Raw genomic sequence first — 24213 nt, forward strand, 5'->3', positions numbered from 1 at the left:
CCCCTGAGCCAAGAACTGCAGGAGGCGCAGAGCGCCCCCACCTGGAAGCCGAGTGAACAGCTGGCGGGGAGGCGAGCCTCCTCGAGGGAAGAAGAGGCAGCCCAGCCTCGTTTGGCTCAAGCCCTACTTGGCTGGAGCCGAGTGCGCCTCCAGGACGGCAGAGCTCCAGCTCTGCTCAGAGGCCCGTTCTGGCAGAGTTGCTGGCGCGAGGCTGCTCTGCCCTGGGCGAGCCTTGCCCAGACTTGCCACGCTGCTAGGCTTCCTGCCCAGGAAGGAGCAGGCTGCGCGAGGCTGGGAGACGCCACTGGCGCCTTCATGGCCTCAGCTCCGCTCCTGCCTTGCCTTTGCACATAGGCCCCAGGCGTCCGTGGGGAGGGCTTAGGGGCCAGTGGCTTGCACACTGCCAAGGGCTCCAGCAGGAAGAGCTCTGTGCGAGGGAAGGGAAGGGCTAGTGCAGGGCTCCTCCAGCGGTTGCTTGGACGCCCAGACTCAGTGCCGCACGGAGTGCAACAGGCTACCAGGGCCCCTGGCTGGGGTCTGCAGCCCCGCACACCCGGAGGCTGACTCCCTGGGCGCCCAGCAGCTGCCTTACACACGTAGCTTCCCTAGCGCTCTCCTCCCCAGCAGAGACGTGTGCAGCTGGTTGGGGCCTGCCCCTGCGTGCCTGGGCTCCCGCCCACAACCACAGCTCAGGGCAAGCAGCCCCTGAGCCAAGACCTGCAGGAGGCGCAGAGCGCACCCACCTGGAAGCCGAGTGAACAGCTGGCGGGGAGGCGAGCCTCCTGGAGGGAAGAAGAGGCAGCCCAGCCTCGTTTGGCTCAAGCCATACTTGGCTGGAGCCGAGTGCTCCTCCAGGACGGCAGAGCTCCAGCTCTGTCAGAGGCCCGATCTGGCAGAGTTGCTGGCGCGAGGCTGCTCTACCCTGGGCGAGCCTTGCCCAGACTTGCCTCGCTGCTAGGCTTCCTGCCCAGGAAGGAGCAGGCTGCGCGAGGCTGGGAGACGCCACTGGTGCCTTCCTGGCCTCAGCTCCGCTCCTGCCTTGCCTTTGCACCTAGGCCCCAGGCGTCCTAGGGGAGGGCTTAGGGGCCGGTGGCTTGCACAGTGCCAAGGGCTCCAGCAGGAAGAGCTCTGTGCGAGGGAAGGGAAGGGCTAGTGCAGGGCTCCTCCAGCGGTTGCTTGGCCGCCCAGACTCAGCACTGCACGGAGTGCACCAGGCTCCCAGGGCCCCTGGCTGGGGTCTGCAGCCCCGCACACCCGGAGGCTGACTCCCTGGGCGCCCAGCAGCTGCCTCACACACGTAGCTTCCCTAGCGCTCTCCTCCCCAGCAGAGAGGTGTGCAGCTGGTTGCGGCCTGCCCCTGCGTGCCTGGGTTCCTGTGCACAGCCCCAGCTCAGGGCAAGCAGCCCCTGAGCCAAGACCTGCAGGAGGCGCAGAGCGCCCCCACCTGGAAGCCGAGTGAACAGCTGGCGGGGAGGCGAGCCTCCTCGAGGGAAGAAGAGGCAGCCCAGCCTCGTTTGGCTCAAGCCCTACTTAGCTGGAGCCGAGTGCGCCTCCAGGACGGCAGAGCTCCAGCTCTGCTCAGAGGCCCGATCTGGCAGAGTTTCTGGCGCGAGGCTGCTCTGCCCTGGGCGAGCCTTGCCCAGACTTGCCTCACTGCTAGGCTTCCTGCCCAGGAAGGAGCAGGCTGCGCGAGGCTGGGAGACGCCACTGGTGCCTTCCTGGCCTCAGCTTCGCTCCTGCCTTGCCTTTGCACCTAGGCCCCAGGCGTCCTAGGGGAGGGCTTAGGGGCCGGTGGCTTGCACAGTGCCAAGGGCTCCAGCAGGAAGAGCTCTGTGCGAGGGAAGGGAAGGGATAGTGCAGGGCTCCTCCAGCGGTTGCTTGGCCGCCCAGACTCAGCTCGGAACGGAGTGCACCAGGCTCCCAGGGCCCCTGGCTGGGGTCTGCAGCCCCGCACACCCGGAGGCTGACTCCCTGGGCGCCCAGCAGCTGCCTCACACACGTAGCTTCCCTAGCGCTCTCCTCCCAAGCAGAGACGTGTGCAGCTGGTTGGGGCCTGCCCCTGCGTGCCTGGGCTCCACCCACAGCCCCAGCTCAGGGCAAGCAGCCCCTGAGCCAAGACCTGCAGGAGGCGCAGAGCGCCCCCACCTGGAAGCCGAGTGAACAGCTGGCGGGAAGGCGAGCCTCCTCGAGGGAAGAAGAGGCAGCCCAGCCTCGTTTGGCTCAAGCCCTACTTGGCTGGAGCCGAGTGCGCCTCCATGGCGCAGAGCTCCAGCTCTGCTCAGAGGCCCGATCTGGCAGAGTTCCTGGCGCGAGGCTGCTCTGCCCTGGGCGAGCCTTGCCCAGACTTGCCTCGCTGCTAGGCTTCCTGCCCAGGAAGGAGCAGGCTGCGCGAGGCTGGGAGACGCCACTGGCGCCTTCCTGGCCTCAGCTCCGCTCCTGCCTTGCCTTTGCACCTAGGCCCCAGGCCTCCTTGGGGAGGGCTTAGGGGCCAGTGGCTTGCACACTGCCAAGGGCTCCAGCAGGAAGAGCTCTGTGCGAGGGAAGGGAAGGGCTAGTGCAGGGCTCCTCCAGCGGTTGCTTGGCCGCCCAGACTCAGCACTGCACGGAGTGCACCAGGCTCCCAGGACCCCTGGCTTTGGTCTGCAGCCCCGCACACCCGGAGGCTGACTCCCTGGGCGCCCAGCAGCTGCCTCACACACGTAGCTTCCCTAGCGCTCTCCTCCCCAGCAGAGGCGTGTGCAGCTGGTTGGGGCCTGCCCCTGCGTGCCTGGGCTCCCGCGCACAGCCCCAGCTCAGGACAAGCAGCCCCTGAGCCAAGACCTGCAGGAGGCGCAGAGCGCCCCCACCTGGAAGCCGAGTGAACAGCTGGTGGGGAGGCGAGCCTCCTGGAGGGAAGAAGAGGCAGCCCAGCCTCGTTTGGCTCAAGCCCTACTTGGCTGGAGCCGAGTGCGCCTCCAGGACGGCAGAGCTCCAGCTCTGCTCAGAGGCCCGATCTGGCAGAGTTGCTGGCGCGAGGCTGCTCTGCCCTGGGCGAGCCTTGCCCAGACTTGCCTCGCTGCTAGGCTTCCTGCCCAGGAAGGAGCAGGCTGCGCGAGGCTGGGAGACGCCACTGGCGCCTTCCTGGCCTCAGCTCCGCTCCTGCCTTGCCTTTGCACCTAGGCGCCAGGCGTCCTTGGGGAGGGCTTAGGGGCCGGTGGCTTGCACACTGCCAAGGGCTCCAGCAGGAAGAGCTCTGTGCGAGGGAAGGGAAGGGCTAGTGCAGGGCTCCTCCAGCGGTTGCTTGGCCCTCCAGACTCAGCTCGGCACGGAGTGCACCAGGCTCCCAGGGCCCCTGGCTGGGGTCTGCAGCCCCGCACACCTGGAGGCTGACTCCCTGGGCGCCCAGCAGCTGCCTCACACACGTAGCTTCCCTAGCGCTCTCCTCCCCAGCAGAGACGTGTGCAGCTGGTTGCGGCCTGCCCCTGCGTGCCTGGGTTCCTGTGCACAGCCCCAGCTCAGGGCAAGCAGCCCCTGAGCCAAGACCTGCAGGAGGCGCAGAGCGCCCCCACCTGGAAGCCGAGTGAACAGCTGGCGGGGAGGCGAGCCTCCTCGAGGGAAGAAGAGGCAGCCCAGCCTCGTTTGGCTCAAGCCCTACTTGGCTGGAGCCGAGTGCGCCTCCAGGACGGCAGAGCTCCAGCTCTGCTCAGAGGCCCGATCTGGCAGAGTTGCTGGCGCGAGGCTGCTCTGCCCTGGGCGAGCCTTGCCCAGACTTGCCCCCCTGCTAGTCTTCCTGCCCAGGAAAGAGCAGGCTGCGCGAGGCTGGGAGACGCCACTGGCGTCTTCCTGGCCTCAGCTCCGCTCCTGCCTTGCCTTTGCACCTAGGCCCCAGGCGTCCTTGGGGAGGGCTTAGGGGCCAGTGGCTTGCACACTGCCAAGGGCCCCAGCAGGAAGAACTCTGTGCGAGGGAAGGGAAGGGCTAGTGCAGGGCTCCTCCAGCGGTTGCTTGGCCGCCCAGACTCAGCGCTGCACGGAGTGCACCAGGCTCCCAGTGCCCCTGGCTGTGGTCTGCAGCCCCGCACACCCGGAGGCTGACTCCGGGGGCGCCCAGCAGCTGCCTCACACACGTAGCTTCCCTAGCGCTCTCCTCCCCAGCAGAGACGTGTGCAGCTGGTTGCGGCCTGCCCCTGCGTGCCTGGGCTCCCGCGCACAGCCCCAGCTCAGGGCAAGCAGCCCCTGAGCCAAGAACTGCAGGAGGCGCAGAGCGCCCCCACCTGGAAGCCGAGTGAACAGCTGGCGGGGAGGCGAGCCTCCTCGAGGGAAGAAGAGGCAGCCCAGCCTCGTTTGGCTCAAGCCCTACTTGGCTGGAGCCGAGTGCGCCTCCAGGACGGCAGAGCTCCAGCTCTGCTCAGAGGCCCGTTCTGGCAGAGTTGCTGGCGCGAGGCTGCTCTGCCCTGGGCGAGCCTTGCCCAGACTTGCCACGCTGCTAGGCTTCCTGCCCAGGAAGGAGCAGGCTGCGCGAGGCTGGGAGACGCCACTGGCGCCTTCATGGCCTCAGCTCCGCTCCTGCCTTGCCTTTGCACATAGGCCCCAGTCGTCCGTGGGGAGGGCTTAGGGGCCGGTGGCTTGCACACTGCCAAGGGCTCCAGCAGGAAGAGCTCTGTGCGAGGGAAGGGAAGGGCTAGTGCAGGGCTCCTCCAGCGGTTGCTTGGACGCCCAGACTCAGTGCCGCACGGAGTGCAACAGGCTACCAGGGCCCCTGGCTGGGGTCTGCAGCCCCGCACACCCGGAGGCTGACTCCCTGGGCGCCCAGCAGCTGCCTTACACACGTAGCTTCCCTAGCGCTCTCCTCCCCAGCAGAGACGTGTGCAGCTGGTTGGGGCCTGCCCCTTCGTGCCTGGGCTCCCGCCCACAACCACAGCTCAGGGCAAGCAGCCCCTGAGCCAAGACCTGCAGGAGGCGCAGAGCGCCCCCACCTGGAAGCCGAGTGAACAGCTGGCGGGGAGGCGAGCCTCCTGGAGGGAAGAAGAGGCAGCCCAGCCTCGTTTGGCTCAAGCCATACTTGGCTGGAGCCGAGTGCTCCTCCAGGACGGCAGAGCTCCAGCTCTGTCAGAGGCCCGATCTGGCAGAGTTGCTGGCGCGAGGCTGCTCTACCCTGGGCGAGCCTTGCCCAGACTTGCCTCGCTGATAGGATTCCTGCCAAGGAAGGAGCTGGCTGCGCGAGGCTGGGAGACGCCACTGGCGCCTTCCTGGCCTCAGCTCGGCTCCTGCCTTGCCTTTGCACCTAGGCCCCAGGCGTCCTTGGGGAGGGCTTAGGGGCCGGTGGCTTGCACACTGCCAAGGGCTCCAGCAGGAAGAGCTCTGTGCGAGGGAAGGGAAGGGCTAGTGCAGGGCTCCTCCAGCGGTTGCTTGGCCGCCCAGACTCAACGCCGCACGGAGTGCACCAGGCTCCCAGGGCCCCTGGCTGGGGTCTGCAGCCCCGCACACCCGGAGGCTGACTCCCTGGGCGCCCAGCAGCTGCCTCACACACGTAGCTTCCCTAGCGCTCTCCTCCCCAGCAGAGACGTGTGCAGCTGGTTGGGGCCTGCCCCTGCGTGCTTGGGCTCCTGCGCAGAGCCCCAGCTCAGGGCAAACAGCCCCTGAGCCAGGACCTGCAGGAGGCGAAGATCGCCCCCACCTGGAAGCCGAGTGAACAGCTGGCGGGGAGGCGAGCCTCCTCGAGGGAAGAAGAGGCAGCCCAGCCTCGTTTGGCTCAAGCCCTACTTGGCTGGAGCCGAGTGCGCCTCCAGGACGGCAGAGCTCTAGCTCTGCTCAGAGGCCCGATCTGGCAGAGTTGCTGGCGCGAGGCTGCTCTGCCCTGGGCGAGCCTTGCCCAGACTTGCCTCGCTGCTAGGCTTCCTGCCCAGGAAGGAGCAGGCTGCGCGAGGCTGGGAGACGCCACTGGCGCCTTCCTGGCCTCAGCTCCGCTCCTGCCTTGCCTTTGCACCTAGGCCCCAGGCGTCCTTGGGGAGGGCTTAGGGGCCGGTGGCTTGCACACTGCCAAGGGCTCCAGCAGGAAGAGCTCTGTGCGAGGGAAGGGAAGGGCCAGTGCAGGGCTCCTCCAGCGGTTGCTTGGCCGCCCAGGCTCAGCGCCGCTCGGAGTGCCCCAGGCTCCCAGGGCCCCTGGCTGGGGTCTGCAGCCCCGCACACCTGGAGGCTGACTGCCTGGGCGCCCAGCAGCTGCCTCACACACGTAGCTTCCCTAGCGCTCTCCTCCCCAGCAGAGACGTGTGCAGCTGGTTGGGGCCTGCCCCTGCGTGCCTGGGCTCCCACGCACAGCCCCAGCTCAGGGCAAGCAGCCCCTGAGCTAAGACCTGCAGGAGGCGCAGAGCGCCCCACCTGGAAGCCGAGTGAACAGCTGGAGGGGAGGCGAGCCTCCTCGAGGGAACAAGAGGCAGCCCAGCCTCGTTTGGCTCAAGCCCTACTTGGCTGGAGCCGAGTGCGCCTCCAGGACGGCAGAGCTCCAGCTCTGCTCAGAGGCCCGTTCTGGCAGAGTTGCTGGCGCGAGGCTGCTCTGCCCTGGGCGAGCCTTGCCCAGACTTGCCTCGGTGCTAGGCTTCCTGCCCAGGAAGGAGCAGGCTGCGCGAGGCTGGGAGACGCCACTGGCGCCTTCCTGGCCTCAGCTCCGCTCCTGCCTTGCCTTTGCACCTAGGCCCCAGGCGTCCTTGGGGAGGGCTTAGGGGCCGGTGGCTTGCACTGTGCCAAGGGCTCCAGCAGGAAGAGCTCTGTGCGAGGGAAGGGAAGGGCCAGTGCAGGGCTCCTCCAGCGGTTGCTTGGCCGCCCAGGCTCAGCGCCGCTCGGAGTGCCCCAGGTTCCCAGGGCCCCTGGCTGCGGTCTGCAGCCCCGCACACCTGGAGGCTGACTCCCTGGGCGCCCAGCAGCTGCCTCACACACGTAGCTTCCCTAGCGCTCTCCTCCCCAGCAGAGACGTGTGCAGCTGGTTGGGGCCTGCCCCTGCGTGCCTGGGCTCCCGCGCACAGCCCCAGCTCAGGGCAAGCAGCCCCTGAGCCAAGACCTGCAGGAGGCGAAGAGCGCCCCCAACTGGAAACCGAGTGAACAGCTGGCGGGGAGGCGAGCCTCCTCGAGGGAAGAAGAGGCAGCCCAGCCTCGTTTGGCTCAAGCCCTACTTGGCTGGAGCCGAGTGCGCCTCCAGGACGGCAGAGCTCTAGCTCTGCTCAGAGGCCCGATCTGGCAGAGTTGCTTGCGCTAGGCTGCTCTGCCCTGGGCGAGCCTTGCCCAGACTTGCCTCGCTGCTAGGCTTCCTGACCAGGAAGGAGCTGGCTGCGCCAGGCTGGGAGACGCCACTGGTGCCTTGCTGGCCTCAGCTCCGCTCCTGCCTTGCCTTTGCACCTAGGCCCCAGGCGTCCTTGCGGAGGGCTTAGGGGCCGGTGGCTTGCACACTGCCAAGGGCTCCAGCAGGAAGAGCTCTGTGCGAGGGAAGGGAAGGGCCAGTGCAGGGCTCCTCCAGCGGTTGCTTGTCCGCCCAGGCTCAGCTCGGCACGGAGTGCACCAGCCTCCCAGGGCCCCTGGCTGGAGTCTGCAGCCCTGCACACCCGGAGGCTGACTCCCTGGGCGCCCAGCAGCTGCCTCACACACGTAGCTTCCCTAGCGCTCTCCTCCCCAGCAGAGACGTGTGCAGCTGGTTGGGGCCTGCCCCTGCGTGCCTGGGCTCCCGCCCACAGCCCCAGCTCAGGGCAAGCAGCCCCTGAGTCAAGACCTGCAGGAGGCGCAGAGCGCCCCCACCTGGATGCCGAGTGAACAGCTGGCGGGGAGGCGAGCCTCCTCGAGGGAAGAAGAGGCAGCCCAGCCTCGTTTGGCTCAAGCCCTATTTGGCTGGAGCCGAGTGCGCCTCCAGGACGGCAGAGCTCCTGCTCTGCTCAGAGGCCCGATCTGGCAGAGTTGCTGGCGCGAGGCTGCTCTGCCCTGGGCGAGCCTTGCCCAGACTTGCATCGCTGCTAGGCTTCCTGCCCAGGAAGGAGCAGGCTGCGAGAGGCTGGGAGACGCCACTGGTGCCTTCCTGGCCTCAGCTCCTCTCCTGCCTTGCCTTTGCACCTAGGCCCCAGGCATCCTTGGGGAGGGCTTAGGGCCGGTGGCTTGCACACTGCCAAGGGCTCCAGCACGAAGAGCTCTGTGCGAGGGAAGGGAAGCGCTAGTGCACGGCTCCTCCAGCGGTTGCTTGGCCGCCCAGACTCAGCGCCGCACGGAGTTCACCAGGCTCCCAGGGCCCCTGGCTGGGGTCTGCAGCCCCGAACACCCGGAGGCTGACTCCCTGGGCGCCCAGCAGCTGCCTCACACACGTAGCTTCCCTAGCGCTCTCCTCCCCAGCAGAGACGTGTGCAGCTGGTTGGGGCCTGCCCCTGCGTGCCTGGGCTCCCGCGCACAGCCCCAGCTCAGGGCAATCAGCCCCTGAGCCAAGACCTGCAGGAGGCGCAGAGCGCCCCCACCTGGAAGCCGAGTGAACAGCTGGCGGGGAGGCGAGCCTCCTCGAGGGAAGAAGAGGCAGCCCAGCCTCGTTTGGCTCAAGCCCTACTTGGCTGGAGCCGAGTGCGCCTCCAGGACGGCAGAGCTCCAGCTCTGCTCAGAGGCCCGTTCTGGCAGAGTTGCTGGCGCGAGGCTGCTCTGCCCTGGGCGAGCCTTGCCCAGACTTGCCTCGCTGCTAGGCTTCCTGCCCAGGAAGGAGCAGGCTGCGCGAGGCTGGGAGACGCCACTGGCGCCTTCCTGGCCTCAGCTCCGCTCCTGCCTTGCCTTTGCACCTAGGCCCCAGGCGTCCTTGGGGAGGGCTTAGGGGCCGGTGGCTTGCACACTGCCAAGGGCTTCAGCAGGAAGAGCTCTGTGCGAGGGAAGGGAAGGGCCAGTGCAGGGCTCCTCCAGCGGTTGCTTGGCCGCCCAGGCTCAGCGCCGCTCGGAGTGCCCCAGGCTCCCAGGGCCCCTGGCTGGGGTCTGCAGCCCCGCACACCCGGAGGCTGACTGCCTGGGCGCCCAGCAGCTGCCTCACACACGTAGCTTCCCTAGCGCTCTCCTCCCCAGCAGAGACGTGTGCAGCTGGTTGGGGCCTGCCCCTGCGTGCCTGGGCTCCCGCGCACAGCCCCAGCTCAGGGCAAGCAGCCCCTGAGCCAGACCTGCAGGAGGCGCAGAGCGCCCCCACCTGGAAGCCGAGTGAACAGCTGGAGGGGAGGCGAGCCTCCTCGAGGGAAGAAGAGGCAGCCCAGCCTCGTTTGGCTCAAGCCCTACTTGGCTGGAGCCGAGTGCGCCTCCAGGACGGCAGAGCTCCAGCTCTGCTCAGAGGCCCGTTCTGGCAGAGTTGCTGGCGCGAAGCTGCTCTGCCCTGGGCGAGCATTGCCCAGACTTGCCTCGCTGCTAGGCTTCCTGCCCAGGAAGGAGCAGGCTGTGCGAGGCTGGGAGACGCCACTGGCGCCTTCCTGGCCTCAGCTCCGCTCCTCCCTTGCCTTTGCACCTAGGCCCCAGGCGTCCTTTGGGAGGGCTTAGGGGCCGGTGGCTTGCACAGTGCCAAGGGCTCCAGCAGGAAGAGCTCTGTGCGAGGGAAGGGAAGGGCCAGTGCAGGGCTCCTCCAGCGGTTGCTTGGCCGCCCAGGCTCAGCGCCGCTCGGAGTGCCCCAGGCTGCCAGGGCCCCTGGCTGGGGTCTGCAGCCCCGCACACTCGGAGGCTGACTCCCTGGGCGCCCAGCAGCTGCCTCACACACGTAGCTTCCCTAGCGCTCTCCTCCCCAGCAGAGACGTGTGCAGCTGGTTGGGGCCTGCCCCTGCGTGTCTGGGCTCCCGCGCACAGCCCCAGCTCAGGGCAAGCAGCCCCTGAGCCAAGACCTGCAGGAGGCGAAGAGCGCCCCCAACTGGAAGCCGAGTGAACAGCTGGCGGGGAGGCGAGCCTCCTCGAGGGAAGAAGAGGCAGCACAGCCTCGTTTGGCTCAAGCCCTACTTGGCTGAAGCCGAGTGCGCCTCCAGGACGGCAGAGCTCCAGCTCTGCTCAGAGGCCCGTTCTGGCAGAGTTGCTGGCGCGAGGCTGCTCTGCCCTGGGCGAGCCTTGCCCAGACTTGCCTCGCTGCTAGGCTTCCTGCCCAGGAAGGAGCAGGCTGCGCGAGGCTGGGAGACGCCACTGGCGCCTTCCTGGCCTCAGCTCCGCTCCTGCCTTGCCTTTGCACCTAGGCCCCAGGCGTCCTTGGGGAGGGCTTAGGGGTCGGTGGCTTGCACAGTGCCAAGGGCTCCAGCAGGAAGAGCTCTGTGCGAGGGAAGGGAAGGGCCAGTGCAGGGCTCCTCCAGCGGTTGCTTGGCCGCCCAGGCTCAGCGCCGCACGGAGTGCACCAGGCTCCCAGGGCCCCTGGCTGGGGTCTGCAGCCCCGCACACCCGGAGGCTGACTCCCTGGGAGTCCAGCAGCTGCCTCACACACGTAGCTTCCCTAGCGCTCTCCTCCCCAGCAGAGACGTCTGCAGCTGGTTGGGGCCTGCCCCTGCGTGCCTGGGCTCCCGCCCACAGCCCCAGCTTAGGGCAAGCAGCCCCTGAGCCAAGACCTGCAGGAGGCGCAGAGCGCCCCCACCTGGAAGCCGAGTGAACAGCTGGCGGGGAGGCGAGCCTCCTCAAGGGAAGAAGAGGCAGCCCAGCCTCGTTTGGCTCAAGCCCTACTTGGCTGGAGCCGAGTGCGCCTCCAGGACGGCAGAGCTCCAGCTCTGCTCAGAGGCCCGTTCTGGCAGAGTTGCTGGCGCGAGGCTGCTCTGCCCTGGGCGAGCCTTGCCCAGACTTGCCTCGCTGCTAGGCTTCCTGCCCAGGAAGGAGCAGGCTGCGCGAGGCTGGGAGACGCCACTGGCGCCTTCCTGGCCTCAGCTCCGCTCCTGCCTTGCCTTTGCACCTAGGCCCCAGGCGTCCTTGGGGAGGGCTTAGGGGCCGATGGCTTGCAGAGTGCCAAGGGCTCCAGCAGGAAGAGCTCTGTGCGAGGGAAGGGAAGGGCCAGTGCAGGGCTCCTCCAGCGGTGGCTTGGCCGCCCAGACTCAGCGCCGCACGGAGTGCCCCAGGCTCCCTGGGCCCTGGCTGGGGTCTGCAGCCCCGCACACCCGGAGGCTGACTCCCTGGGCGCCCAGCAGCTGCCTCACACACGTAGCTTCCCTAGCGATCTCCTCCCCAGCAGAGACGTGTGCAGCTGGTTGGGGCCTGCCCCTGCGTGCCTGGTCTCCTGCGCACAGCCCCAGTACAGGGCAAGCAGCCCCTGAGCCAAGACCTGCAAGAGGCGAAGAGCGCCCCCAACTGGAAGCCGTGTGAACAGCTGGCGGGGAGGCGAGCCTCCTCGAGGGAAGAAGAGGCAGCACAGCCTCTTTTGGCTCAAGCCCTACTTGGCTGGATCCGAGTGCGCCTCCAGGACGGCAGAGCTCCAGCTCTGCTCAGAGGCCCGTTCTGGAAGAGTTGCTGGCGCGAGGCTGCTCTGCCCTGGGCGAGCCTTGCCCAGACTTGCCTCGCTGCTAGGCTTCCTGCCCAGGAAGGAGCAGGCTGCGCGAGGCTGGGAGACGCCACTGGCGCCTTCCTGGCCTCAGCTCCGCTCCTGCCTTGCCTTTGCACCTAGGCCCCAGGCGTCCTTGGGGAGGGCTTAGGGGTCGGTGGCTTGCACAGTGCCAAGGGCTCCATCAGGAAGAGCTCTGTGCGAGGGAAGGGAAGTGCCAGTGCAGGGCTCCTCCAGTGGTTGCTTGGCCGCCCAGGCTCAGCGCCGCACGGAGTGCACCAAGCTCCCAGGGCCCCTGGCTGGGGTCTGCAGCCCCGCACACCCGGAGACTGACTCCCTGGGAGTCCAGCAGCTGCCTCACACACGTAGCTTCCCTAGCGCTCTCCTCCCCAGCAGAGACGTGTGCAGCTGGTTGCGGCCTGCCCCTGCGTGCCTGGGCTCCCGCGCACAGCCCCAGCTCAGGGCAAGCAGCCCCTGAGCCAAGACCTGCAGGAGGCGCAGAGCGACCCCACCTGGAAGCCGAGTGAACAGCTGGCGGGGAGGCGAGCCTCCTCGAGGAAAGAAGAGGCAGCCCAGCCTCGTTTGGCTCAAGCCCTACTTGGCTTGAGCCGAGTGCGCCTCCAGGACGGCAGAGCTCCAGCTCTGCTCAGAGGCCCGTTCTGGCAGAGTTGCTGGCGCGAGGCTGCTCTGCCCTGGGCGAGCCTTGCCCAGACTTGCCTCGCTGCTAGGCTTCCTGCCCAGGAAGGAGCAGGCTGCGCGAGGCTGGGAGACGCCACTGGCGCCTTCCTGGCCTCAGCTCCGCTCCTGCCTTGCCTTTGCACCTAGGCCCCAGGCGTCCTTGGGGAGGGCTTAGGGGCCGGTGGCTTGCACACTGCCAAGGGCTCCAGCATGAAGAGCTCTGTGCGAGGGAAGGGAAGGGCCAGTGCAGGGCTCCTCCAGCGGTTGCTTGGCCGCCCAGGCTCATTGCCGCTCGGAGTGCCCCAGGCTCCCAGGGCCCCTGGCTGGGGTCTGCAGCCCCGCACACCCGGAGGCTGACTGCCTGGGCGCCCAGCAGCTGCCTCACACACGTAGCTTCCCTAGCGCTCTCCTCCCCAGCAGAGACGTGTGCAGCTGGTTGGGGCCTGCCCCTGCGTGCCTGGGCTCCCGCGCACAGCCCCAGCTCAGGGCAAGCAGCCCCTGAGCCAAGACCTGCAGGAGGCGCAGAGCGCCCCCACCTGGAAGCCGAGTGAACAGCTGGCGGGGAGGCGAGCCTCCTCGAGGGAAGAAGAGGCAGCCCAGCCTCGTTTGGCTCAAGCCCTACTTGGCTGGAGCCGAGTGCGCCTCCAGGACGGCAGAGCTCCAGCTCTGCTCAGAGGCCCGATCTGGCAGAGTTGCTGGCGCGAGGCTGCTCTGCCCTGGGCGAGCCTTGCCCAGACTTGCCTCGCTGCTAGGCTTCCTGCCCAGGAAGGAGCAGGCTGCGCGAGGCTGGGAGACGCCACTGGCGCCTTCCTGGCCTCAGCTCCGCTCCTGCCTTGCCTTTGCACCTAGGCCCCAGGCGTCCTTGGGGAGGGCTTAGGGGCCGGTGGCTTGCACAGTGCCAAGGGCTCCAGCAGGAAGAGCTCTGTGCGAGGGAAGGGAAGGGCCAGTGCAGGGCTCCTCCAGCGGTTGCTTGGCCGCCCAGGCTCAGCGCCGCACGGAGTGCACCAGGCTCCCAGGGCCCCTGGCTGGGGTCTGCAGCCCCGCACACCCGGAGGCTGACTCCCTGGGAGTCCAGCAGCTGCCTCACACACGTAGCTTCCCTAGCGCTCTCCTCCCCAGCAGAGACGTCTGCAGCTGGTTGGGGCCTGCCCCTGCGTGCCTGGGCTCCCGCCCACAGCCCCAGCTTAGGGCAAGCAGCCCCTGAGCCAAGACCTGCAGGAGGCGCAGAGCGCCCCCACCTGGAAGCCGAGTGAACAGCTGGCGGGGTGGCGAGCCTCCTCAAGGGAAGAAGAGGCAGCCCAGCCTCGTTTGGCTCAAGCCCTACTTGGCTGGAGCCGAGTGCGCCTCCAGGACGGCAGAGCTCCAGCTCTGCTCAGAGGCCCGTTCTGGCAGAGTTGCTGGCGCGAGGCTGCTCTGCCCTGGGCGAGCCTTGCCCAGACTTGCCTCGCTGCTAGGCTTCCTGCCCAGGAAGGAGCAGGCTGCGCGAGGCTGGGAGACGCCACTGGCGCCTTCCTGGCCTCAGCTCCGCTCCTGCCGTGCCTTTGCACCTAGGCCCCAGGCGTCCTTGGGGAGGGCTTAGGGGCCGGTGGCTTGCAGAGTGCCAAGGGCTCCAGCAGGAAGAGCTCTGTGCGAGGGAAGGGAAGGGCCAGTGCAGGGCTCCTCCAGCGGTGGCTTGGCCGCCCAGACTCAGCGCCGCACGGAGTGCCCCAGGCTCCCTGGGCCCTGGCTGGGGTCTGCAGCCCCGCACACCCGGAGGCTGACTCCCTGGGCGCCCAGCAGCTGCCTCACACACGTAGCTTCCCTAGCGATCTCCTCCCCAGCAGAGACGTGTGCAGCTGGTTGGGGCCTGCCCCTGCGTGCCTGGTCTCCTGCGCACAGCCCCAGTACAGGGCAAGCAGCCCCTGAGCCAAGACCTGCAAGAGGCGAAGAGCGCCCCCAACTGGAAGCCGTGTGAACAGCTGGCGGGGAGGCGAGCCTCCTCGAGGGAAGAAGAGGCAGCACAGCCTCTTTTGGCTCAAGCCCTACTTGGCTGGATCCGAGTGCGCCTCCAGGACGGCAGAGCTCCAGCTCTGCTCAGAGGCCCGTTCTGGAAGAGTTGCTGGCGCGAGGCTGCTCTGCCCTGGGCGAGCCTTGCCCAGACTTGCCTCGCTGCTAGGCTTCCTGCCCAGGAAGGAGCAGGCTGCGCGAGGCTGGGAGACGCCACTGGCGCCTTCCTGGCCTCAGCTCCGCTCCTGCCTTGCCTTTGCACCTAGGCCCCAGGCGTCCTTGGGGAGGGCTTAGGGGTCGGTGGCTTGCACAGTGCCAAGGGCTCCATCAGGAAGAGCTCTGTGCGAGGGAAGGGAAGTGCCAGTGCAGGGCTCCTCCAGTGGTTGCTTGGCCGCCCAGGCTCAGCGCCGCACGGAGTGCACCAAGCTCCCAGGGCCCCTGGCTGGGGTCTGCAGCCCCGCACACCCGGAGACTGACTCCCTGGGAGTCCAGCAGCTGCCTCACACACGTAGCTTCCCTAGCGCTCTCCTCCCCAGCAGAGACGTGTGCAGCTGGTTGCGGCCTGCCCCTGCGTGCCTGGGCTCCCGCGCACAGCCCCAGCTCAGGGCAAGCAGCCCCTGAGCCAAGACCTGCAGGAGGCGCAGAGCGACCCCACCTGGAAGCCGAGTGAACAGCTGGCGGGGAGGCGAGCCTCCTCGAGGAAAGAAGAGGCAGCCCAGCCTCGTTTGGCTCAAGCCCTACTTGGCTTGAGCCGAGTGCGCCTCCAGGACGGCAGAGCTCCAGCTCTGCTCAGAGGCCCGTTCTGGCAGAGTTGCTGGCGCGAGGCTGCTCTGCCCTGGGCGAGCCTTGCCCAGACTTGCCTCGCTGCTAGGCTTCCTGCCCAGGAAGGAGCAGGCTGCGCGAGGCTGGGAGACGCCACTGGCGCCTTCCTGGCCTCAGCTCCGCTCCTGCCTTGCCTTTGCACCTAGGCCCCAGGCGTCCTTGGGGAGGGCTTAGGGGCCGGTGGCTTGCACACTGCCAAGGGCTCCAGCATGAAGAGCTCTGTGCGAGGGAAGGGAAGGGCCAGTGCAGGGCTCCTCCAGCGGTTGCTTGGCCGCCCAGGCTCAGCGCCGCTCGGAGTGCCCCAGGCTCCCAGGGCCCCTGGCTGGGGTCTGCAGCCCCGCACACCCGGAGGCTGACTGCCTGGGCGCCCAGCAGCTGCCTCACACACGTAGCTTCCCTAGCGCTCTCCTCCCCAGCAGAGACGTGTGCAGCTGGTTGGGGCCTGCCCCTGCGTGCCTGGGCTCCCGCGCACAGCCCCAGCTCAGGGCAAGCAGCCCCTGAGCCAAGACCTGCAGGAGGCGCAGAGCGCCCCCACCTGGAAGCCGAGTGAACAGCTGGCGGGGAGGCGAGCCTCCTCGAGGGAAGAAGAGGCAGCCCAGCCTCGTTTGGCTCAAGCCCTACTTGGCTGGAGCCGAGTGCGCCTCCAGGACGGCAGAGCTCCAGCTCTGCTCAGAGGCCCGTTCTGGCAGAGTTGCTGGCGCGAGGCTGCTCTGCCCTGGGCGAGCCTTGCCCAGACTTGCCTCGCTGCTAGGCTTCCTGCCCAGGAAGGAGCAGGCTGCGCGAGGCTGGGAGACGCCACTGGCGCCTTCCTGGCCTCAGCTCCGCTCCTGCCTTGCCTTTGCACCTAGGCCCCAGACGTCCTTGGGGAGGGCTTAGGGGCCGGTGGCTTGCACACTGCCAAGGGCTCCAGCAGGAAGAGCTCTGTGCGAGGGAAGGGAAGCGCCAGTGCAGGGCTCCTCCAGCGGTTGCTTGGCCGCCCAGGCTCAGCGCCGCTCGGAGTGCCCCAGGCTCCCAGGGCCCCTGGCTGGGGTCTGCAGCCCCGCACACCCGGAGGCTGACTGCCTGGGCGCCCAGCAGCTGCCTCACACACGTAGCTTCCCTAGCGCTCTCCTCCCCAGCAGAGACATGTGCAGCTGGTTGGGGCCTGCCCCTGCGTGCCTGGGCTCCCGCGCACAGCCCCAGCTCAGGGCAAGCAGCCCCTGAGCTAAGACCTGCAGGAGGCGCAGAGCGCCCCCACCTGGAAGCCGAGTGAACAGCTGGAGGGGAGGCGAGCCTCCTCGAGGGAAGAAGAGGCAGCCCAGCCTCGTTTGGCTCAAGCCCTACTTGGCTGGAGCCGAGTGCGCCTCCAGGACGGCAGAGCTCCTGCTCTGCTCAGAGGCCCGTTCTGGCAGAGTTGCTGGCGCGAGGCTGCTCTGCCCTGGGCGAGCGTTGCCCAGACTTGCCTGGCTGCTAGGCTTCCTGCCCAGGAAGGAGCAGGCTGCGCGAGGCTGGGAGACGCCACTGGCGCCTTCCTGGCCTCAGCTCCGCTCCTGCCTTGCCTTTGCACTTAGGCCCCAGGCGTCCTTGGGGAGGGCTTAGGGGCCGGTGGCTTGCACACTGCCAAGGACTCCAGCAGGAAGAGCTCTGTGCGAGGGAAGGGAAGGGCCAGTGCAGGGCTCCTCCAGCGGTTGCTTGGCCGCCCAGGCTCAGCGCCGCTCGGAGTGCCCCAGGCTCCCAGGGCCCCTGGCTGAGGTCTGCAGCCCCGCACACCCGGAGGCTGACTGCCTGGGCGCCCAGCAGCTGCCTCACACACGTAGCTTCCCTAGCGCTCTCCTCCCCAGCAGAGACGTGTGCAGCTGGTTGGGGCCTGCCCCTGCGTGCCTGGGCTCCTGCGCACAGCCCCAGCTCAGGGCAAGCAGCCCCTGAGCCAGACCTGCAGGAGGCGCAGAGCGCCCCCACCTGGAAGCCGAGTGAACAGCTGGAGGGGAGGCGAGCCTCCTCGAGGGAAGAAGAGGCAGCCCAGCCTCGTTTGGCTCAAGCCCTACTTGGCTGGAGCCGAGTGCGCCTCCAGGACGGCAGAGCTCCAGCTCTGCTCAGAGGCCCGTTCTGGCAGAGTTGCTGGCGCGAGGCTGCTCTGCCCTGGGCGAGCATTGCCCAGACTTGCCTCGCTGCTAGGCTTCCTGCCCAGGAAGGAGCAGGCTGCGCGAGGCTGGGAGACGCCACTGGCGCCTTCCTGGCCTCAGCTCCTCTCCTGCCTTGCCTTTGCACCTAGGCCCCAGGCATCCTTGGGGAGGGCTTAGGGCCGGTGGCTTGCACACTGCCAAGGGCTCCAGCACGAAGAGCTCTGTGCGAGGGAAGGGAAGGGCTAGTTCACGGCTCCTCCAGCGGTTGCTTGGCCGCCCAGACTCAGCGCCGCACGGAGTTCACCAGGCTCCCAGGGCCCCTGGCTGGGGTCTGCAGCCCCGAACACCCGGAGGCTGACTCCCTGGGCGCCCAGCAGCTGCCTCACACACGTAGCTTCCCTAGCGCTCTCCTCCCCAGCAGAGACGTGTGCAGCTGGTTGGGGCCTGCCCCTGCGTGCCTGGGCTCCCGCCCACAGCCCCAGCTCAGGGCAAGCAGCCCCTGAGCCAAGACCTGCAGGAGGCGCAGAGCGCCCCCACCTGGAAGCCGAGTGAACAGCTGGCGGGGAGGCGAGCCTCCTCGAGGGAAGAAGAGGCAGCCCAGCCTCGTTTGGCTCAAGCCCTACTTGGCTGGAGCCGAGTGCGCCTCCAGGACGGCAGAGCTCCTGCTCTGCTCAGAGGCCCGTTCTGGCAGAGTTGCTGGCGCGAGGCTGCTCTGCCCTGGGCGAGCGTTGCCCAGACTTGCCTGGCTGCTAGGCTTCCTGCCCAGGAAGGAGCAGGCTGCGCGAGGCTGGGAGACGCCACTGGCGCCTTCCTGGCCTCAGCTCCGCTCCTGCCTTGCCTTTGCACCTAGGCCCCAGGCGTCCTTGGGGAGGGCTTAGGGGCCGGTGGCTTGCACACTGCCAAGGACTCCAGCAGGAAGAGCTCTGTGCGAGGGAAGGGAAGGGCCAGTGCAGGGCTCCTCCAGCGGTTGCTTGGCCGCCCAGGCTCAGCGCCGCACGGAGTGCACCAGGCTCCCAGGGCCCGTGGCTGGGGTCTGCAGCCCCGCACACCCGGAGCCTGACTCCCCGGGAGTCCAGCAGCTGCCTCACACACGTAGCTTCCCTAGCGCTCTCCTCCCCAGCAGAGACGTGTGCAGCTGGTTGGGGCCTGCCCCTGCGTGCCTGGGCTCCCGCCCACAGCCCCAGCTCAGGGCAAGCAGCCCCTGAGCCAAGACCTGCAGGAGGCGCAGAGCGACCCCACCTGGAAGCCGAGTGAACAGCTGGCGGGGAGGCGAGCCTCCTCGAGGGAAGAAGAGGCAGCCCAGCCTCGTTTGGCTCAAGCCCTACTTGGCTGGAGCCGAGTGCGCCTCCAGGACGGCAGAGCTCCAGCTCTGATCAGAGGCCCGTTCTAGCAGAGTTGCTGGCGCGAGGCTGCTCTGCCCTGGGCGAGCCTTGCCCAGACTTGCCTCGCTGCTAGGCTTCCTGCCCAGGAAGGAACAGGCTGCGCGAGGCTGGGAGACGCCACTGGCGCCTTCCTGGCCTCAGCTCCGTTCCTGCCTTGCCTTTGCACCTAGGCCCCAAGCGTCCTTTGGGAGGGCTTAGGGGCCGGTGGCTTGCACACTGCCAAGGGCTCCAGCAGGAAGAGCTCTGTGCGAGGGAAGGGAAGGTCCAGTGCAGGGCTCCTCCAGCGGTTGCTTGGCCGCCCAGGCTCAGCGCCGCTCGGAGTGCCCCAGGCTCCCAGGGCCCCTGGCTGAGGTCTGCAGCCCCGCACACCCGGAGGCTGACTGCCTGGGCGCCCAGCAGCTGCCTCACACACGTAGCTTCCCTAGCGCTCTCCTCCCCAGCAGAGACGTGTGCAGCTGGTTGGGGCCTGCCCCTGCGTGCCTGGGCTCCTGCGCACAGCCCCAGCTCAGGGCAAGCAGCCCCTGAGCCATACCTGCAGGAGGCGCAGAGCGCCCCCACCTGGAAGCCGAGTGAACAGCTGGAGGGGAGGCGAGCCTCCTCGAGGGAAGAAGAGGCAGCCCAGCCTCGTTTGGCTCAAGCCCTACTTGGCTGGAGCCGAGTGCGCCTCCAGGACGGCAGAGCTCCAGCTCTGCTCAGAGGCCCGTTCTGGCAGAGTTGCTGGCGCGAGGCTGCTCTGCCCTGGGCGAGCATTGCCCAGACTTGCCTCGCTGCTAGGCTTCCTGCCCAGGAAGGAGCAGGCTGCGCGAGGCTGGGAGACGCCACTGGCGCCTTCCTGGCCTCAGCTCCGCTCCTGCCTTGCCTTTGCACCTAGGCCCCAGGCGTCCTTGGGGAGGGCTTAGGGGCCGGTGGCTTGCACAGTGCCAAGGGCTCCAGCAGGAAGAGCTCTGTGCGAGGGAAGGGAAGGGCCAGTGCAGGGCTCCTCCAGCGGTTGCTTGGCCGCCCAGGCTCAGCGCCGCTCGGAGTGCCCCAGGCTGCCAGGGCCCCTGGCTGGGGTCTGCAGCCCCGCACACTCGGAGGCTGACTCCCTGGGCGCCCAGCAGCTGCCTCACACACGTAGCTTCCCTAGCGCTCTCCTCCCCAGCAGAGACGTGTGCAGCTGGTTGGGGCCTGCCCCTGCGTGCCTGGGCTCCCGCCCACAGCCCCAGCTCAGGGCAAGCAGCCCCAGAGTCAAGACCTGCAGGAGGCGCAGAGCGCCCCCACCTGGAAGCCGAGTGAACAGCTGGCGGGGAGGCGAGCCTCCTCGAGGGAAGAAGAGGCAGCACAGCCTCGTTTGGCTCTAGCCCTACTTGGCTGGAGCCGAGTGCGCCTCCAGGACGGCAGAGCTCCTGCTCTGCTCAGAGGCCCGATCTGGCAGAGTTGCTGGCGCGAGGCTGCTCTGCCCTGGGCGAGCCTTGCCCAGACTTGCATCGCTGCTAGGCTTCCTGCCCAGGAAGGAGCAGGCTGCGAGAGGCTGGGAGACGCCACTGGTGCCTTCCTGGCCTCAGCTCCTCTCCTGCCTTGCCTTTGCACCTAGGCCCCAGGCATCCTTGGGGAGGGCTTAGGGCCGGTGGCTTGCACACTGCCAAGGGCTCCAGCACGAAGAGCTCTGTGCGAGGGAAGGGTAGGGCTAGTGCACGGCTCCTCCAGCGGTTGCTTGGCCGCCCAGACTCAGCGCCGCACGGAGTTCACCAGGCTCCCAGGGCCCCTGGCTGGGGTCTGCAGCCCCGAACACCCGGAGGCTGACTCCCTGGGCGCCCAGCAGCTGCCTCACACACGTAGCTTCCCTAGCGCTCTCCTCCCCAGCAGAGACGTGTGCAGCTGGTTGGGGCCTGCCCCTGCGTGCCTGGGCTCCCGCGCACAGCCCCAGCTCAGGGCAAGCAGCCCCTGAGCCAAGACCTGCAGGAGGCGCAGAGCGCCCCCACCTGGAAGCCGAGTGAACAGCTGGCGGGGAGGCGAGCCTCCTCGAGGGAAGAAGAGGCAGCCCAGCCTCGTTTGGCTCAAGCCCTACTTGGCTGGAGCCGAGTGCGCCTCCAGGACGGCAGAGCTCCAGCTCTGCTCAGAGGCCCGTTCTGGCAGAGTTGCTGGCGCGAGGCTGCTCTGCCCTGGGCGAGCCTTGCCCAGACTTGCCTCGCTGCTAGGCTTCCTGCCCAGGAAGGAGCAGGCTGCGCGAGGCTGGGAGACGCCACTGGCGCCTTCCTGGCCTCAGCTCCGCTCCTGCCTTGCCTTTGCACCTAGGCCCCAGGCGTCCTTGGGGAGGGCTTAGGGGCCGGTGGCTTGCACACTGCCAAGGGCTCCAGCACGAAGAGCTCTGTGCGAGGGAAGGGAAGGGCCAGTGCAGGGCTCCTCCAGCGGTTGCTTGGCCGCCCAGGCTCAGCGCCGCTCGGAGTGCCCCAGGCTCCCAGGGCCCCTGGCTGGGGTCTGCAGCCCCGCACACCCGGAGGCTGACTGCCTGGGCGCCCAGCAGCTGCCTCACACACGTAGCTTCCCTAGCGCTCTCCTCCCCAGCAGAGACGTGTGCAGCTGGTTGGGGCCTGCCCCTGCGTGCCTGGGCTCCCGCGCACAGCCCCAGCTCAGGGCAAGCAGCCCCTGAGCCAAGACCTGCAGGAGGCGCAGAGCGCCCCCACCTGGAAGTCGAGTGAACAGCTGGCGGGGAGGGGAGCCTCCTGGAGGGAAGAAGAGGCAGCCCAGCCTCGTTTGGCTCAAGCCCTACTTGGCTGGAGCCGAGTGCGCCTCCAGGACGGCAGAGCTCCAGCTCTGCTCAGAGGCCCGTTCTGGCAGAGTTGCTGGCGCGAGGCTGCTCTGCCCTGGGCGAGCGTTGCCCAGACTTGCCTGGCTGCTAGGCTTCCTGCCCAGGAAGGAGCAGGCTGCGCGAGGCTGGGAGACGCCACTGGCGCCTTCCTGGCCTCAGCTCCGCTCCTGCCTTGCCTTTGCACCTAGGCCCCAGGCGTCCTTGGGGAGGGCTTAGGGGCCGGTGGCTTGCACACTGCCAAGGGCTCCAGCATGAAGAGCTCTGTGCGAGGGAAGGGAAGGGCCAGTGCAGGGCTCCTCCAGCGGTTGCTTGGCCGCCCAGGCTCAGCGCCGCTCGGAGTGCCCCAGGCTCCCAGGGCCCCTGGCTGGGGTCTGCAGCCCCGCACACACGGAGGCTGACTCCCTGGGAGTCCAGCAGCTGCCTCACACACGTAGCTTCCCTAGCGCTCTCCTCCCCAGCAGAGACGTGTGCAGCTGGTTGGGGCCTGCCCCTGCGTGCCTGGGCTCCCGCGCACAGCCCCAGCTCAGGGCAAGCAGCCCCTGAGCCAAGACCTGCAGGAGGCGCAGAGCGCCCCCACCTGGAAGCCGAGTGAACAGCTGGCGGGGAGGCGAGCCTCCTCGAGGGAAGAAGAGGCAGCCCAGCCTCGTTTGGCTCAAGCCCTACTTGGCTGGAGCCGAGTGCGCCTCCAGGACGGCAGAGCTCCAGCTCTGCTCAGAGGCCCGTTCTGGCAGAGTTGCTGGCGCGAGGCTGCTCTGCCCTGGGCGAGCCTTGCCCAGACTTGCCTCGCTGCTAGGCTTCCTGCCCAGGAAGGAGCAGGCTGCGCGAGGCTGGGAGACGCCACTGGCGCCTTCCTGGCCTCAGCTCCGCTCCTGCCTTGCCTTTGCACCTAGGCCCCAGGCGTCCTTGGGGAGGGCTTAGGGGCCGGTGGCTTGCACACTGCCAAGGGCTCCAGCAGGAAGAGCTCTGTGCGAGGGAAGGGAAGCGCCAGTGCAGGGCTCCTCCAGCGGTTGCTTGGCCGCCCAGGCTCAGCGCCGCTCGGAGTGCCCCAGGCTCCCAGGGCCCCTGGCTGGGGTCTGCAGCCCCGCACACCCGGAGGCTGACTGCCTGGGCGCCCAGCAGCTGCCTCACACACGTAGCTTCCCTAGCGCTCTCCTCCCCAGCAGAGACGTGTGCAGCTGGTTGGGGCCTGCCCCTGCGTGCCTGGGCTCCCGCGCACAGCCCCAGCTCAGGGCAAGCAGCCCCTGAGCTAAGACCTGCAGGAGGCGCAGAGCGCCCCCACCTGGAAGCCGAGTGAACAGCTGGAGGGGAGGCGAGCCTCCTCGAGGGAAGAAGAGGCAGCCCAGCCTCGTTTGGCTCAAGCCCTACTTGGCTGGAGCCGAGTGCGCCTCCAGGACGGCAGAGCTCTAGCTCTGCTCAGAGGCCCGATCTGGCAGAGTTGCTGGCGCGAGGCTGCTCTGCCCTGGGCGAGCCTTGCCCAGACTTGCCTCGCTGCTAGGCTTCCTGACCAGGAAGGAGCTGGCTGCGCGAGGCTGGGAGACGCCACTGGTGCCTTGCTGGCCTCAGCTCCGCTCCTGCCTTGCCTTTGCACCTAGGCCCCAGGCGTCCTTGCGGAGGGCTTAGGGGCCGGTGGCTTGCACACTGCCAAGGGCTCCAGCAGGAAGAGCTCTGTGCGAGGGAAGGGAAGGGCTAGTGCAGGGCTCCTCCAGCTGTTGCTTGTCCGCCCAGGCTCAGCTCGGCACGGAGTGCACCAGCCTCCCAGGGCCCCTGGCTGGGGTCTGCAGCCCTGCACACCCGGAGGCTGACTCCCTGGGCGCCCAGCAGCTGCCTCACACACGTAGCTTCCCTAGCGCTCTCCTCCCCAGCAGAGACGTGTGCAGCTGGTTGGGGCCTGCCCCTGCGTGCCTGGGCTCCCGCGCACAGCCCCAGCTCAGGGCAAGCAGCCCCTGAGCTAAGACCTGCAGGAGGCGCAGAGCGCCCCCACCTGGAAGCCGAGTGAACAGCTGGAGGGGAGGCGAGCCTCCTCGAGGGAAGAAGAGGCAGCCCAGCCTCGTTTGGCTCAAGCCCTACTTGGCTGGAGCCGAGTGCGCCTCCAGGACGGCAGAGCTCCAGCTCTGCTCAGAGGCCCGTTCTGGCAGAGTTGCTGGCGCGAGGCTGCTCTGCCCTGGGCGAGCCTTGCCCAGACTTGCCTCGGTGCTAGGCTTCCTGCCCAGGAAGGAGCAGGCTGCGCGAGGCTGGGAGACGCCACTGGTGCCTTCCTGGCCTCAGCTCCGCTACTGCCTTGCCTTTGCACCTAGGCCCCAGGCGTCCTTGGGGAGGGCTTAGGGGCCGGTGGCTTGCACAGTGCCAAGGGCTCCAGCAGGAAGAGCTCTGTGCGAGGGAAGGGAAGGGCCAGTGCAGGGCTCCTCCAGCGGTTGCTTGGCCGCCCAGGCTCAGCGCCGCTCGGAGTGCCCCAGGCTCCCAGGGCCCCTGGCTGCGGTCTGCAGCCCCGCACACCCGGAGGCTGACTCCGGGGACGCCCAGCAGCTGCCTCACACACGTAGCTTCCCTAGCGCTCTCCTCCCCAGCAGAGACGTGTGCAGCTGGTTGGGGCCTGCCCCTGCGTGCCTGGGCTCCTGCGCACAGCCCCAGCTCAGGGCAAGCAGCCCCTGAGCCAAGACCTGCAGGAGGCGAAGAGCGCCCCCAACTGGAAGCCGAGTGAACAGCTGGCGGGGAGGCGAGCCTCCTCGAGGGAAGAAGAGGCAGCCCAGCCTCGTTTGGCTCAAGCCCTACTTGGCTGGAGCCGAGTGCGCCTCCAGGACGGCAGAGCTCTAGCTCTGCTCAGAGGCCCGATCTGGCAGAGTTACTTGCGCGAGGCTGCTCTGCCCTGGGCGAGCCTTGCCCAGACTTGCCTCGCTGCTAGGCTTCCTGACCAGGAAGGAGCTGGCTGCGCGAGGCTGGGAGACGCCACTGGTGCCTTGCTGGCCTCAGCTCCGCTCCTGCCTTGCCTTTGCACCTAGGCCC

This window comes from Ovis canadensis, chromosome 11 (assembly GCF_042477335.2).
Source record: "Ovis canadensis isolate MfBH-ARS-UI-01 breed Bighorn chromosome 11, ARS-UI_OviCan_v2, whole genome shotgun sequence".
Lineage (NCBI taxonomy): Eukaryota > Metazoa > Chordata > Mammalia > Artiodactyla > Bovidae > Ovis > Ovis canadensis.